The sequence below is a fragment of the Ambystoma mexicanum genome, chromosome 5p, assembly GCF_040938575.1.
Source record: "Ambystoma mexicanum isolate Mex_15411 chromosome 5p, UKY_AmexF1_1, whole genome shotgun sequence".
NCBI lineage: Eukaryota > Metazoa > Chordata > Amphibia > Caudata > Ambystomatidae > Ambystoma > Ambystoma mexicanum.
This window is the reverse complement of record NC_090930.1, coordinates 1,047,287,013-1,047,304,387: the sequence shown is the minus strand read 5'-3', so window position 1 is coordinate 1,047,304,387 and position 17,375 is coordinate 1,047,287,013. Positions and strand designations below refer to the sequence as shown.

The following is a 17,375-nucleotide window of genomic DNA, read 5'->3' as shown; positions in this document are numbered from 1 at the left end:
GTGAAACGAGCGCAGGCGAAAATCCAGGAATTTCAGAGGTAAGAATTGAGGAAAGGAAGGAAGGGGAATTCAAAGAACCGGGAAACAGGATTCAGAAGAAAGCCCCGAGCGAACTTCGGCAACACACGTCCAACTACAGCAAGCGGTAGCGTTGAGACGTGCAGAGCCGCGGGGGCATGTCTGTTTTGTAGAATGTAGAGCGTGGAGCGCAAGGACTGGCAAGCAGCGTTCCGTATCAGGCGGCCATGTTGGAAGGATTACTGCATTCAGTCCCCTATGGGTCAGGGACCATGAAGTCCAGAAGGGACGTAGGCGACGGTTCATGACATCACCTCCAGCTATGAACTGGAAGTAAATGTGTGGACTTTCCACGCATTTTTGCCGGAATTACTGCAACACAATCACCGCCACAGGAATTCTGCCGAAAATGCCCCATTCAGTCCTATAGATTCAATAAAAATGGGAACTTACACCGCCACTGCCACTTGTAATCTGCTGTAATATCACCGTACCAAGCGGCGGTAGCGATAATTGCATTGGGCAGTATTCCCAGAGCTTTACTGCCAGAATACAGCTCAACTTGTGATGAAGCCTATAGCCTCTAAAATGCACAGATTGCATCACATGTTTTAAAAAAATCTCCCCCTTGGGTACTATTCAAACAGTCTTTCACAAAAGGAATGAATTGCCATGGTAGACAATGTTCCACTCCTGGTTGCTGATCTGTGCTCTCCAATATGTACATTGATCTTCTGTAGGATTTGCCCTGTTTAACTTAAACCACACTGGCTGAACAAGGAATACATTATTCTCTGAAATTGACAGTTATCACAAGCATTGAGGCTCCAAATTGGGGTCTCACCGTGGATTTGGCCTATGTACCAATCTGTCCCTTCTTCATATGCTTTTACCATTATTTTCCTAATAAACTTCCCTTTATTAAATTCAAATAGGGGTGTCTTTGTCCTCGGCACATACTCCTGAAATAAGTGCAATTTTTATCTAATCAACTTGCTTGAAGGACAGAATGTGGTCACACACACTATTCTGTCTGTGGCCACTTCACAAGTCCTAGTGGCCAAAAGGGCACCCCTTTTCTACTATCTTGCCTTTATCCAAGCCTCTGAGACTACTCTTGTTGGATATTTGTACTGAAAGAGTTTATTCATCCATTGCTCTGCTTCTGTCCTAAATTCCTGTAATCTGTTACTACAAGTCCTTCAGATCCCAAGGAACTGCCCAAAAGACGGACTGCTTTAAGGCTATCAAAATGAAAACTGCTATACTGCAAAAAGGTGTTTTTGCCTGTACTCTTGGTAAATAATCACATGCATATTTTGCAATTTGTACTATTGATCATTCTGTCAAGGAATGTAAGCTCTTTTCTGTTATAGTGCCTAACAAAATGTATATGCCGATGCTGTGCATCGAGCCATACTTTAAATTGTTACAGATCTTAAAGGCCACCTGTCCCCATAATGGTAACACCATCCAAATACCTCTTCCATCGAAATGTATTGATTAGGAATGTGATGCTTTGTGAGAAAACAATATCTTGTTCATATTGTGGCTTTCCATAATTTGGCAATCCTCTGAACAAAGGTTGAGCCCATATTCACACCTCTCACCTGAGCATACGATTACATTTTTAAGCGACACCTATTCTTTGTAAGGGCTCTCATTGGCAAGATCCGTCAGGACCTCACTTGGTGCCTGCCTATAATTTATTTTCTCGAAATTGTGACTACAGCGAATACAGGAAGCAGCAGCAAGACTACTTGTCAGACTCACTAAGAGAGAACACATCACAACAGCTCTTAGAACCCCACACTGGCTACCAGTCAAAAAACACATTTTCTTCAAAACGTTCTACATAATCCACAGAGTAATCCATGGCTACGTAGCAGAATTCATACAGGAAAAATCTCCATCTACAAACCAAACAGAACATTGAGGACTAGCAATGTCATTCGCTGCGATCAAAAGCAATGCTCAACGTTGACATTTGTTGGATCACCATTCTCAGGTATTTCTGCAAAACTTTGGCGCTCACTCCACAAGGACATACAAACCACAGAAGAAAACCTAAAATTCAGAAAATTAATAAAAACATGTCTCCTTAACTCATCAAGCTATGCGGGAAATACCATCAAAGAGAAATAGCCAATGACAACACAACGAGAGACTCCCAAAACCAAAACTACCAAAGCCGAATGAACTGAAACAGGGCTGCTCCAATGAAGTGCAGTATATTAATGCAAACCACCAAACAAGGATATGAACTGAGCCACGCAAAGAAGTGCATAGACCACTCCCATCACTAGCTCCACTAAAAACCTTTTTTTTGTAAAAATCAAACTATTCGTTGATTACAAACAAGTAAATTAAAAAAAAAACCCGAGTCTCCTACAAACTCACCCTCAACCACCAAACAAAACACACATATTCCTCTGTCAAAGCCCACACTTGAAATTACCACAAACTGCACATACTCTGCAACACCCAACTCATCCTAACACACTGCAGAAAACTAAACCACACACACACACAAAAACACCACCAACCCCTCACCAACTAAAAGCAAACCCAACACACAGTAACGTTTTTTTCCAAACTGAAACTACCAACAACACAACAAAGCTCTATTGTGCTCTCCCACCAACTAACCCTCCAGAGCCCTCCTTCCTTTTCAGATCCACCAGAGCGCCTGGAGACCACAAAAATTGCAGCAGTGCGTGGTATAAATCACAATAACATAGCATAACGCATAACGTATCCCCTCCAGCACTTCCTCTTATGGAATATCTGTACAGAAGCAAATAAATCCTGCTCTATCAGTGTATTTATTTATTTATTTGCATTTGTTAAGCGCACTTGCAGCCCATAAGGCATCGAGGCGCTGTTACAGAGGATACATAGATTTAAGATTACATACGGGTGCCAGAGGCTCTTAGTTACAGTTTGGAAGGCAAATAGGCAGTGGAGGATACAGATCTAATTCACACAAAGAGTCTGGTTTTGATAGCCTTACGAAAGGCTAGGTGGGACTTAATGAGTCTCAGGTGAGGAGGCAGGGCGTTCCAGTGCGTGGCTGCTAGGGTGGTTTAAAGGCTTCACTTCACATATGAGAGCCAAATGGTAGTGGCTTTGCCATTGATAGTTATATTTACAATGGCAAAATGCATGGGTCCAATTCTGAACATTCTTGGTGATTTATTAATAGCAAAGAAGATGCACTTTTTAGATTCTTGATTTTAGGAAATTTTCAGGCCCCTGACACTGACAGGCCACTATCTATTAGTATTTTGTAATTGGGTATTTAAAACACGCAGCGGTTTCTAAGCACTGACCCGGGGATCGAACTTGTGTTGCTTGAACTTGTGTTGCTCCATGTCGTTTTGCTTCCAAAGCGAGTGTGTTGCCCCTGAGCTATCCTCCAGGCCCTATCCTATCTGGCCTGTTTTTGTGAATTGTAAAAAATGAAAAAAAGTATTCTAACCCTGTTTGGGGGAAGGCCAGGGATGATCCTCTCATGCATCCCACATGCATCCCACATGCATGAGAAGTTCATGTTCCAAGCAGGTGCAGGTGAATGTGCTTGCTGTATGCGCATTAGCAAAGCACTTTCCTTTTCTGATTTTTTTTCCTCCTTTACGCAAACGTGCACTGTGGGGGTGGGCATCTGAAAATGTGCATCAATGATGCGCACATTCAGATGCACTTTGTGAATACTGCTCATATTTCTGGGGGTACAAGTGAAGTGGAGGCGCTAGAGCATTCGATCACTTATGTCAAAAAAATATATATCAGGCTCATTGTGTACCTTACATGGTCTGGTGCTATTATCACATGTACACTTGGAAGGGCCTCATTGCACGTATGGCAGTGTGGGAATAAATGGTGCTAATTCAGCGGTAACTCTGCTACCACTGCATTGCTGCCGCAGTACCGCACCTCCACCCTACAAAGTTGGTGGTAAGGTGGAGGATTTTCAAACAGAAAATTGCTGGAGGTAAATCCTCAACCTTACTGCCAAAAAACAGCAAAATCGGTGGTAATTCCACCAAAATCCCCACAGAGTGCAATGGACTCCATAAAACATAAAATGGGGATTTACACTGTCTACTGGCATTTGTAACCCTGGGGTAAATCAGCAGGACCAAATGGCAGTAATAGTAATTCCGTTTGTCGATATTTTGGCTTATTTACCACTGAAATACCACCAAACTTGTAAGGAGCTGCTTTATTTCACGGCAGGCACTGTGTCGCAACCTCTCGATGCTTCCCCTAGCACAGCGTGGATTTTCACTTACTTTGGCATTGGAAACGTTTTGTAGAAAATAGCAATATCTGTGAGCAGTATCTGACACACAAGTTCCTCTTCGGAAACTGTGTCGACATTTGAGAGGTGATAGCAGAGGTTCCGGGGCGCGGAGGGGAGGGGGCAGGACAGGGCGGGGCAGCAGAGCGGAGGAGAGTTATATATAGTTCCGTGCTCAGGCCCTCAGCACAGTCATCGGATACAAGGCTCGCTCTCACTCGGCGGAACCAGGTACGGGGGACAGGCTAAAGCGGAGGGAGGGGGGATTTCCCAGACGGTGACGGGCTAAAAAACAAGCAGGTAGAGCAATTAAAGCTCAACTGGAAAAGGATGCTGGGAGGGGATGCGTTAAGGCTCTTCAAAATGGCAAGACAGGGACTTGCCTTTTGAGTTTAAAAAAAGGATCAACAGAAATGTAAATGTGCCGATTTTGTGTTTGATAAAGAAATAATGAATGCCTATGTTTTTCCTAAAACTATTTGAATCCGGTATTTGAGCTAGAAAAGGCACTAGTGAATAATCAGTGTGGTTAATGGATACAATCACTAACATCCATGGGAAATTAGAATGTGGCGTTATTAGTTCTGGTTGATAAGCGGCGGAGCCCCATGATGCGACAACACTATAGGTATAGAGCAGGGTCGGACTGGACCATACAATTTTCTTGGCCACCAATAAAAAAAAGTGGCTCACAGTTGCAAATGGCTATTCATTCCTTATGTGACACTATTTGAATAGTAACCAGGGGGGAGTGTTTTGATAAAATGTGATGCAAATTGTGCATTCTAAAGAATATCTATTCAGCAACACTGGTCAAAACTACCAGCCGCAGAGTGAAATAACCCATCAAACTGGCCCAATTTGGCCAAAAAAGTGGCCTACTTTGACCTAAAAAACTGGCCCACGTCAGTATTTTGTGTTCCTGGTTCAGCCATGGGCCTGTTGCCCTATAGGCCAGTCCGAGCCTGGTATAGAGTGCATGAGGAAGCATGGGGCCGCGGAGGCAATAAAACACCTTAGGTGCCCTTAGTCTGTCATGCTTTATCACCACCGGTACAGTATGGGCATTCATGGCATTGTAACACACTTGGTGCTTTAGCTAAACAATTAATTAATACATTTTGGCTCAGGTGGTGATTCACAATCACCATTATTTTTGACACAAATGTGGTGCTTGTATAGTTTTGGTTCACAGGTGCCGCATTAATTTTGGCTCGGACGAAGCTTGAGCAACACCGTTCCTTTTGGCACAAAGGTGACGTTTCAGCTCCATCCAGTGAGGTTGTATAATTTAGACACACAGGTGGCACTGTAGCTGTAACTTCATTGTTGCTTCACATGTGGAAATGTAGTGATATGATATGGCATTTATAACGCGCCTATACACAAGTGTTTCAAGGCGAGGAAAGGGAGGTGATAGAGGGAGGACAGAGACAACGATCTTACTATGCCAAGTAACATTGAAATAGCGCAGGTGCAGGGGAGGGGAAGGGGAAAAGTGCAAGGGGAGGGGGGCAGTGCTGTACATGGGATCAAAACAATAATAAGAAGTGCGGCCAGCATGTGTCCAAAAGTGCAGGCAGGGGGACTGACCCAAGAGCAAGGGTTGCAGGGAGGCAGCGCAGGTGTGCAACTGGGCGGGCAGGGACCTGGGCCCGAAATCAGAGGGTAGCCAGGTGACCAGTGCAGTATCAGACAGGAAATCAGCAGGGTAGAGGAAGAGAGAAGGCAGAAGCAAAGAGGAAGGTCTTGAGGTGCTTCCGGAACCGGAGATGGTTCTCTTCAAGTTTCAGGGAGACTATTCCAGAGCGAGGCCCCAACCGAAGGAAGAGATCTACCACCAACTTGTTTCTTGGAGAAACGAATGACCCTGAGGGAGAGTTGGAGTTGGAGAAGCGAAGAGCTTTCGTACGAAGGTATATACGAAGAGCTACCTATTGGAGCAAGTTGCTCCAATAGGTAGCACTACATTTGCACATGTGAATCAGCAATGAAGTTACAGCAAAAGTGCCAGCTGTGTGTCTAAATTATACTGCTCTGAGCAACCTAGATTTGGCTCATCAGGGCGCTTTAGTGTCACTATCAGTTTTGGCTCATAGATGCCACGTTAGCACCACCATTGATTTTAGCTCGTGGGTGTCCCTTAGCACCAAAAAGAGGACTCCTAGCATATTTGTAAGGATATGGGGCTACAACATGTAACAGACCATGCACATTGAAAAGCAGAAAGGAGTTGGGTGCACTAAGGGGCCTATAGGGTGCTCCTCTTCTTTGCCTGGAAACTAGGAAGCCTGTACGACCCCAGGAGCTCTGTTTAGCGAAACCAAAATGGTTTGCTTTTCCCATGCTTGTATGCGTTTAGTAAGGTTGCATCCTAATTTTCGCATTCTCTTCGCCTCTATGTTTGCAGGTTGTGCATTGTGCCACGTGCAGTTTGAGGTTTGGTAGTTAATTCATTGAGAGGTAGGGCTTTCTGGGAATGGGAAACCGACCTCATTAAAGCAGCGTAACTTCCATAGCACACCCTCTCCTTCGTGTCTTATAGCAGATTTGTAGCCATTTTAGTTTTGGCTATTAGATGGCCACGCCACCTATAAGCCGAAACTATTGCATTAAAGTACACCTAAGAAGTAAAAGGTATTTGAGATGGGACACACAGCTTGTAGGTGTTGTTTGGTGATTTACACACCCATTGACTGCCCCTGGTCATGCTAATCCCTATGGCCATTCCCACCCACTTCCTGACCCTCCCTGCCCAAAACACATCTTACTGGGGTCTCTGTGAATTAGATTTACCAAGCCTTACCATCAAACATTTTGCTCGAAGTGCCTGTCAGTCAGTCTTCAGAGAGTTAATTACTTAATTACAGTTGTAAACCGGGTGCTGGTGTAATACAAATGTCAACCAGGTCTGCCTTCAAACACTCGATGTATAAGCACTGGCTGTCCTTTACTGAGCGGCTGTTCAAATAAGCAGTTTTGGCTTCTGTAAAAGTACTAGGCATTTGCCAGGCACTGCTATTAGATGGCCAGACACTCACATCATTTTGCTGCTGCTACCATCAATAGCCAGTTAATAGCACTACGGCAATGCCCGGCAAGTGCCTTTCCCATGCCTGCACAAAAGCCGAAACTGTTGCCATTGCCAATGCTTCTTTAAATCTTCTACCGAGGCAGGGTGAGGCATCGACATACCACTTCCTGTGATGGCAGTGGTGAGCAAAGTGGGTTTGAACTTCCAACTCCAGGCCTAGAGGGCTGGGATCGTGACTGGTTTTCAGGCTATCCCTCATTAATATCTATGAGGAAAAATGTGCATACATTTAGAATCATTGTATGCAAATTTATCTCACAAATATTAATGAGGGGTAGCTTGAAAACTCGACCTGGATCCGTCCTTTGAGGCCTGGAGTTGGACAACCCGGGAATGGGAGAGTGATCATTTGCAGCCCTCTAGGTGGGGCCAGCGAGAACAAGATGATAACACTGTGGAAACGGCAACGTTTGTGTGCATATTAAACCGATTGATTCCAATATTGCACGCATTTCTTTTGCTCATGGATTAATTTAATGATAGATGTGCAATTGCTTTAAACTTCCAATAGAGTTCTTTCACTTGGCCTTAGATCCACTGGATTGCTCAGAATTGTCCAGGGACCCTCTATCTGCCTCTCATTTGCTGGAGGCAATTCCCTTGTACCCATCACCCGATGCGACGCTATATGCATTTGCGCAATTTAGGGAAGCTAGCCAACCACTGTTGTCCCACCCTGTTAAGTGGGGGTGCACTAAGGATGTGAAAACAGATTTGCGGTTGGGATTGTTTGACCTATAGTGCAGGAACTGCCAGAAGACTCCTATCATTCTTGCATTAGAAGACAGAGAAACAGGGTCACGTCAGAGAGCAGAGGAACATGTATAAGGCCCAAGCTAGTGGGGAAAAAGGCTGAGTATTATGCCAGATCCTGGGGCCAACTGCAGCATGTTATTAAGGCTAAGGATTCTGGGGGATTCTGGCAATTGGTGGCTAAAGGGGAAAATGTAGCCCCTGTTCATCATCAGGAGCGTGATGTATCAATTTCTCTAAGCTCTGTGATGGTGTGGCCTTCAGGGGACAAAGGGCCATCAGCGCAAGGTCAATGTTTGGGGCCCAGTAGTCCTTAGGTTCCTTCTGAAGTAAGCATGGAATAGAAGTCTGAAGAAGGGCAACACGCCTGTTCCTGATAGATCCTGATAGATTTAGGTCCGGCAGCCCCTGTGCTAGGGCCGCCTGACTAACCGACAAAATGCGAAGCCATTTTGGCAGGTGGAAACATACCGTCACTCCATCACTCCTTTCCTTGCAAACTCCTGGAAAAGCTGGCCATCTCCCAGCTTAATCTTCACACTGAATCTGTTGGTTGTCTCCATGACTATCAGTCTGGCTTCAGAGCTGCCAGAAGCATGGAAACTGCTCTCCTGAACATTCGTGAAGACCTGCTCTCCATCCTTGATTCCAACACCCCCTGTGTCCTCATCTTACTTGATCTCTCTTCTGCCTTTGACACGGTCAACCATGCCATCCTGCTGAACCATCTGCGTGATAACCTGGGTATCACTGATCAGGCCCTGGCTTGGCTGACTTCTTTCCTCTCCGATCGACCCTCCCAGGTCCAACTTGGGTCCTTCCTCTCCTCTCTATCTCTACCTGTGGTGTTCCCCAGGAGTCTAACCTCTCTCCCTGGCTGTTCAACCAATACCTGGCACTTCTTGCCCACCGCATTGCCGCTCTCTGCCCCAACTTTTGGTGCTATGCGGATGACGCTCAACTCAATTTCAGGCTCCTTTCTGCCACCTCTTGTCCTACTCTCATCTCGGACTGTCTGTCTGCTAACCAGGAGTGGTGTGCCTCCAATGATCTCTGCCGTTATGCCAGTAAGACTGAGATTCTCCTCATCAGCACACCTGCTCCCTCCTTTCCTCTAACTCTGTGGCCGGGCTCTCTTGGCCCTCTTCCCGCTCCCACCTGTGATGCTAAAAACCTCAGGGTCTTCTTCGACTCCACACTCTCCTTCTCTCCTCACATCTCCAATGTCTCTAAGAAGTCACACTACCAGCTGCACCTCCTCAGAGGTATTCTTCCTTTCATATCCATCTCCCAGAAGCTCATTGTCTCCAGAGCTCTGGTTCTCTCTAGGCTGGACTATTGCAACAGCCTCTTTCTAAATCTGCCTGCCTCTACTCTCCGCCCTCTGCAACTCATCCAAAACAGGACTGCGAGACTTGTCCTTGGCCTCAAGCCCAGGGATCGTATCTCTCCAGTACTGAAATTTCTGCACTGGCTCCCGGTAGCGGCGAGGATTAAGTTAAAAAACCTCTGCATTGTCCATAAGGCCTTCTGGGGCCTGGGGCCTCAATACCTTCAACTCTCTCTTCCTAAATATCTTCCTTCTCGAGCTCTTCGCTCATCTGTCTCCAACTCCCTCAGGGTCAGTCGCTTCTCCAAGCAAGAAGTTGGTGTAGATCTCTTTCTTCTGCTGGGGCCTCCCTTTGGAACAGCCTCCCAGCGTCTCTGAAACTTGGGAGGACCATCTCTGGTTCTGGAAGCACCTCAAGACCTTCCTCTTTGCTTCTGCTTTCTCTCCTCTGCTAACCTGCTGATCTCCTGGTTGGGGCCTCCCTCTGGAACAGCTTCCCTGCCTCTCTGACACTTGAGGAGAACCATCTCTGGTTCTGGAAGCACCTCAAGACCTTCTGCATTGCTTCTGCTTTATCTCCTCTGCTCCCCTGCTGATCTCCTGGTTGAAAATAAAACTGCACTGATTTACCTGTCTACCCTCTGATCTCGGGGTCAGGTCCCCTCCCTGCCAGTTGCAAACCTGCACTTTCCCCCTGGCAACCCTTGCACTCGGGGACTGTTTATGTATCCCTACAGCCCCTTACCAGCACTTGACACCTGATGTCTGCCCTACCCCTGCACTCGCAACCAGCTGGCCGCAGGTCTTATTTATTGTCTTTATTTATTTTATTTATTTATCTTTGTTTTACAGTTATCTTATGTACTGCACTGCCCGCTCCACCTCCCCCAGCACTTCTCCCCTTCCCCCATCCCCAGCACTTGCGCAATCTCAATGTCACCTGCCCTAGTGAGATCGCTGTCTCTGTCTTCCCTCTGTTCCCCCTCCCTTGCCTCGTTGCGCCTTGAAACACTTGTGTATAGGCACGTTATAAATGCCATATCTTAGCATTTCATATCATATGTGAACTTACATACCACACTTACAGAGTGGTAAATTTAATCGCGGACAAGATACCAAAAACACAAATTTTTGTTTTGTTTTTTTAATTTGGGCCACCCAAGCCCCGTTTTTCTACCCTTATAACACCACCCTAACCCCATCTAACCCATTGTAACACCTTTACCCCACTAACCTTTATTTATTTAATTAATGTCTGTGGTGTTTTTCGGTGTTATGGTCCAGTCTGAAATGTACCACTCTATAATGATTTAGATATATTGACTGGATTCCGATTTAAGCCTGTGGCATCCATGCTGGAAAGAACCTTATAGCTAGTGCATACATAAACTGGGAACTAGCTGAGTGGTGGAGATTCTTTACTTGAAAATACACTGTCTGTGGGTATTAACTTGGGTGTGGGGTAATACGAAGAGTTTATATAGCACACACCACAAATTAAATGATGTCTTGGAAAGTGAATAATGCAGCCTTACAGAGCGGCATCAGAAAAACAGTTGGTTATATGTTTGCTTACTAGGTAAAATGTTAGTGCACTGGTATCCAGTGATTATATTACAGGAAATAATAAAGAAAAAATTTACAAAGATAAGAGTGGGTAAAAAATACCTAAACAAAGAAAAAATATTGAAATAAAGAAAAGAAAATGTAATGATAGGGTTGGGTTTTAGGTGTACAAAAAAGATTGAGGTTAAAATTGGGATAAAAGGGAGGGAGACAAGAAGGGTTTAGGAGTAGGAGAGGTAAGAGGTGATCGGGGTTCCCACCCCCTACCCCAAAATAGGTATTTTTACAATGTGCACTGTAAAAGGCATTTCAATATTTTGTTCATGCAATATTTATTACACTTTGTAATTGTACGTCACAGTGAACCTAATGCACTGAGAGTATTGCCTTATTGCCTTTGGTGTGTGCATGTTAAGGCATGTGGTGGATACCACCAGAAAGTGGTGTTAGTAAACACCCAATTTCCATTTTAATACGTATGGGAATTCCATATTTTTATACATGCTCTGTAGGGTTGGAGGGGAGGGTGCAATGATGTACTGGGTGGTGGTGGGGCTGTGCAAGATAGAGTACAGTGCAGCCTCTCGTTTAAACAGGTTCTCTTTTAGTATTGTCAGATACAGCTTTAGCTCTCTGCCAGAGCTCTCGAAGATACATATTAGAGATGGGCCCTATTGCCAGTCACCTGCTTCGTGCTTGTGAAAGTGCATCCTTTTGAAAGCTCTGTTATAGCAGCAGCCATTTTGTGGAAGCAAGTGATATGATATGATATGATAGTTTATTTATATAACACCTATGCACAATATGTTTCAAAACGCTTCAAGGCAAGGGAGGGAACAAGGGAAAATACAATGACATTCTTACAGGCCATGAACAGTAAGGATGTGAAATTAACTATCGTACTCTTCCTGGCGATATTTCAGATAGTGCAAAAGCTAAGACATAGATAAGGGATGGAGGGGGAGAGTGGGAAGGATATGGAAACAGACAGGTGACTACCGTACTAGGCCTGACGACATTTCAGATAGTGCTGAAGGAGGATGAGGGGTGGAGAAAAAAAGTTAGGGGGGGGGAGGAGACAAACAAGGTTGCTATCATACTAGGTCAAGGACAATTCTGATAGAGTAAGTGCATAGAAGAAAGTAAGGGGAGGAGGGGAGGAGATAGGAAAAGGGAGAAAGGGAGAGGAGGAGAGAACAAAGAGTGAGCAGTGAAAAAGTAGAGAAGCAAGAGGGGAGAGCGAATACCATTGCAGAAGTCAGTAGTAACACATAATGTTGCGATAGAACAGCAAATACAAGCCAGGATTCAAGATGAAAATGGGAAGAGCATGATTCAGGGCCACCATGGGTACAAGATGCAGGGGAAGTCCAGCATGAGAGTTGAGAAAGGGTGACGCACTGTGAATCAATGAAATCCATAAAAGTGAAATACAAGCATTGGAAAAAGGCGTTGATGGTGAAACCAGAATGTATCCGGACAGACTCCTGCAGAGGTAGCATGTAGGGCGGCAGAGTATTGGAGGGGGGGCGAAGCAGGATAGAATAATCAAGCAAAACAGGCAACTCCTGTATGTGAGAAGAGGGGCATGACGGAACATGACGGGGGGACCAGAGATGGGGATGGCCTGTGGGGACAGAGAGGGTAAACACATGTTGGTGCATGCTTACCTGTTGTCTGGGTGGGGGTTCGGGCCCTGGGTCTTTCTGGTCCGAAAAGGCCCAAACAGGAATTGCCCTTTTCTTCGTCTGCCCTTCGCTTCGGCCGCCCCCGGGCGAGAGACAACTTTGATCTAAGAGTTAAGAGCAAAACGAAGAGCCAGGGCTAAGAAGGTGGGGGGCTTAGGCCAGGTGACTAGATCCACTTGCACCTGTTCCCTGTCTGCAAAGGCAAAGAGGATGAAGGGCTGCTTAAGCAGGGGAAAAGAGCAGCAACCAGGAAGGCAACAGGTGGGTGGGGCTTAGGCCAAAAAAGCAGAAACCAGCAAGGCACCAGGTGGGTGGGGATAAGGCCAAAAGAGCGGCAACCAGGAAGGATTCAGGTGGGTGGGGCTTAGGCCAGGTGACCTAGATCCACTTGCACCTGCTCCCCATCTGCAAAGGAAAAGAGGCTGGAGGTCTGCTTAAGTAGGGAAAAAGAGCTACAATACAGGAATGCACCAGGTAGGCGGGGCTTAGGCCATAAAAGCGGCAACCGGGAAGGCACCAGGTGGGCGGGGCTAAGGCCAAAAGAGCAGCAACCAGGAAGGCATCAGGTGGGCGGGGATTAGGCCCGGTGAACTAGATCCACTTGCACCTGCTCCCATCTACAAAGGAAACAAGGCTGTCTAAGTTGTGGAGATATTTGTAAATTATGTTTTTTAAAGCATATTTTGTTTTCCTGGTGATTAGTAGAGGCAAAATTATGCAAAATCAGTTTGCTCCATTTTTAAGTACATTTCATTTAAATGTTTTCATTATAACACGAAATGGCTCATTGCATTTAGAATGTCTAACTATGAGCAAATTGCTTTTAAACTCGTTTTCCCACGTTCTTGCTATAAATCGAGTGCATATACATTGGACCAACACATGTAAAAAACACGGCCTACTATTTTGATACAGTTGCTTAATCTAGAGATTCTTTGAACACCGATGAACACTGGACTCTACAGTGAACAGAATCGAGTTTGCAATTGGCATTATAAATAAGAGCCCAGCGAGAGAAACAAGGCTGAAGTAACAATGCCGTTACTGTTGTGTGCATTGTATGTGTTTTTGTTAATTTGAAGGAATGTGACATCTATGAGCATTAGGGCTGTTTGAACTCACTGTCAGTTTGGCCAATCAAAGGGTGACTTTGCTGTGGCTAATTAGATCTTTTAGCATTCTCCCTTACACTACAAAGTCCAGCTGAGTTCAGAAACTGTCAATGCTGTGACGTGTGGAAACTTTTCTGATGGCACCCATATAAATGCATTCGAGGTATTCTGATCAGTTGGGAGGAGGTCAATATTGACCTTCATGTGCTAATTAAGTAATAAACACCAAGCGGGTGGTATTACCACTTTAGGCAATGCCCTGGGGCCCATACTTATAGACCCGAACGAAGCGAGGGCCTTAAGGAAGGCCCCAGGGCATTACCTGAAGTGGTAATGCCCCCCCTGCGAGGGGCTTATTGCTGTTGGTACCCCGGCACGTAAGACCGGGGTGCTAAAAGCATTTTTGTTTCTGATCCGAAATGCTAGTGTTTCGGAACAGAAATAAAAAGGGCCGCCGGGGAAGGGAAAATAAAGTCTGTTTTCTCTTTGCATGACAGCCATTGAAAAAAGTAAACAAAAAAATGCCTGCCATGGAAACGAGAGAAGGGACTACACATGGGGCCTCATTACGACCCTGGCGGTAAGGGGTTAACGCCAGCGTTAGCTGCGCCGACCCCTTACCGCCAATTACGAGGTCCCTTAGCGCCATGGCGCTTTTAACACCTGCTTTTAGCAGGTGTTAAAATCCATGGCGCTAAGGGACCATGGAGTTAATTACGCCACCGTAATTTACGGTGGCGTAATTAACGCCTTCCCCACTCCCATTATGCCCTATGGGGCAAAAATGGGAATGGGGAAGGGTAAATGGGGATTGGGGACTTACCGCCCCGCCGACCTCGGAATGGGGCGGTAAGTCCGCCAACCACCATGGCGTAAACGTAGTTTACGCCATGGTGGTAAAGTCACGGCCCAGGCGGTAACTTACCGCCTGGGTCGTAATGAGGCCCATAGTCCCTTTTCTCTTTCCATGGTGCCCATAAAAAAGTAAACAAACAAAATGGCCACCATGCAAAGGAGAGAAGGAACTACGTGTAGTCCCTTTTCTCCTTTCCATGATGGCCTGTCACATATCAGGAGCGGATGCGCTGGGGACAGAAGTTTTCCCAGCACGTCCGCTCCCGAAATGGACTTTAAAGAAGGTAAGTGGGGGTTGGGAGGGAATTCTGTGGATAGGGGGAGAAGAGAGGGGAGAGGGTGAGTGGGACCACACTTACCTCGTTCCCTGCCGGGGGAGATGGCAGCCTCCAGCAGATAGGGGGCTTGGAGCGGGGGGGGATTACTGCTGGTAATTCTCCTGTTCCATGCCTTCTTGTTGGCTGAGAGGCTGCCGCCTCCCCACCCCCTGCTGTGTACTTATAAATATGAATACTCTTCTTGGAACATTCCTGGCAGCTCAGCCAAACAGGAATGTGGAATGTGGGCAATAATATCTGTTAGCTTGCCCTGAATTCTTCTAGAGGGCTCATTCCCAGGCAACGGTACGTTGGCTTACCCCGGTTTGGTGCCACCTAGCCCGGCTCCCAATCCCGTGAGCTATTCGAGCATTGAAATGTTGTACTCAACTTGCACATATGTTAGCAGTCTCAAAATTTCTAAGATCTGCATTTAAGAAGAGAATGTTAGAGACTAGCACTATCTTGGCAGAACAGTAGGTATATGCGCGTGATACTAAGGTTTGGACTTACTTAAGTTCATATCGGTTTTATTACTGTATATTACTGTTATTACTGTTATTACTGTATATATATTTTCTGTATAATGATTTTAAGACATTGCAACAATCTGGATATAAATGTAAATTTTGTTTTTGATGTTTTGTATTCTGAAAATTGTACTTTAATAGAGATTTATTTTCCGAAGAATGTTAATGATGATGATGATGATGATGAATTCTTGTTGCCTAATGCAATGACACCATGAATGTTCACTCAGCCTGCGGATGCTTACTCTGCCGCCACCTTCTTCTTTGCCCTTGCATGGCCCCTACCCTCACACCTGCTGTAATATCTGATAATGCACATTACAGAGGATGCAGTGTCTCCCAACTTACTGTACCCTTTTGCTTCCTCAATTAGCTCCTTGTTTCTGTAGGCCTCTGCTCGTGTTCCTCTCTCGCGCTGCTTCCCATTTCTTCGATTCTCACCTGCTTTCTCCAAGCTGCGTCTTCATGGCAACACAGGTCCCCTGGACAGTCGTTGCTTCTTTTTCCCTCCCTGCAGTGTTTTGATGGCTCATTTAAACTTCCACTGGGGTTAAAGCCTTAAGTACCTTCAGCAAGGGGTAAAGCCAGACATTATGTACTGTTACCTTAACAGCCCTCAGTTCCCTTGAGAAGTAAAGTTGGGCTTCCAGGCACCTAATACCTGGCATTTCATCCCACCAGTGACACTGATGCCCAAATGATATATTTTTTCTTTGGCACTTTAGACAGAATGTTTTTACAGTTTCTTTTTAAAAGGAGGACAGATTAAAGCCGGTGTGGGATGAGACATGCAGATTTGTGCATATCCCATCCTATCATTGCCCCACCACACATGCTCAGTGTGACGGGCCAGGCTTAGGGTCAGTAGAGCTGCTGACACAGGAAATAGACACCCTGGGGTTGTTTATGGAGTGGGTGGGACTATGCAGTGAGTGGGATAGGGAAGAGTGGGGCAGGGGCTGAGCCCTGGAAAGGGGTGGCGCGTCCATAATGGGCGAGGGGGCATCAACCCAGCTTCCCCCTCACCCATTATGGTGGAGCCAGCCCAGTAAAACACTGAGCGCTCCCTCTGCTGCTTTTTTCCAGCAGAGGGAGTGCTCCTGGGCTGACTGAACTGTCAAAGGGAAACACTGTTTCCCTTTGACAGTTCAGTTCCCCAGCTGCACATGCTCAATGAGTCATGCCAGCTTGGGGTGTGTTGCTTCTCCAGCCTTGCATAGCTAATTGGAAATGCTGGCAGGCGAACTGCATGCCTGTATGGGCAAGGGGGAGCTGCTGTGCCTCCTCGCACATACAGAGCAGGCTGGAAAGGGGCATTTCAGCACCCAATCTCAGAATCCTGCACGCATGTGCGGAAACCAGGAAGATATTGCTTCCCGATTCCTGTTCATGATGCAAAAGCTGGAGCACTGGGGAGGAAACTTCAAGACTGGGGCAGAAAGTACATTTATGTTCACTAATTTTGTATTTAAATATGTGTATGGATGCGTGTATGCTTGTGTTATGTGTGAGTGTATGATGATGGGTGCTCATGTGAATAATAGAGTGCTTGCTGTGTGAATGCTCTGTGAAAGTGTGTGTGTGTTTGTGTAGGTCTGTGGAGCTGATTTTGGTGAGTGGGGTGAATTGTACAACAAAAGCCACCTGCCAAAATTAGTTCTCCTTCTGAGGCACTGTTAAGCCCAGAGTACAGGGATGGATTTTTTTTTACTGGATATCTATCATAGATTACCACCTTCAATATTACTGAGACAGCTCGCTCGGGGGTCTCATCCCAACCAGCGCCGGCCTCCCGCTCAAGAAACATGT

General features: G+C 45.9%; 1 protein-coding gene across 1 annotated transcript in view; it reads left to right on the top strand.

Moving 5' to 3' along the window:
• The first annotated feature begins 4,462 nt into the window (after window positions 1–4,462).
• The window catches only part of LOC138481403 (serpin B6-like), a 247,095-nt gene continuing 234,182 nt past the window's right edge, over window positions 4,463–17,375 (top strand). The window contains exon 1 of the mRNA XM_069613537.1: window positions 4,463–4,552. The gene's annotated coding sequence lies outside the window, so the exon portion shown is untranslated. The remainder of the gene's footprint in view (window positions 4,553–17,375) is intronic.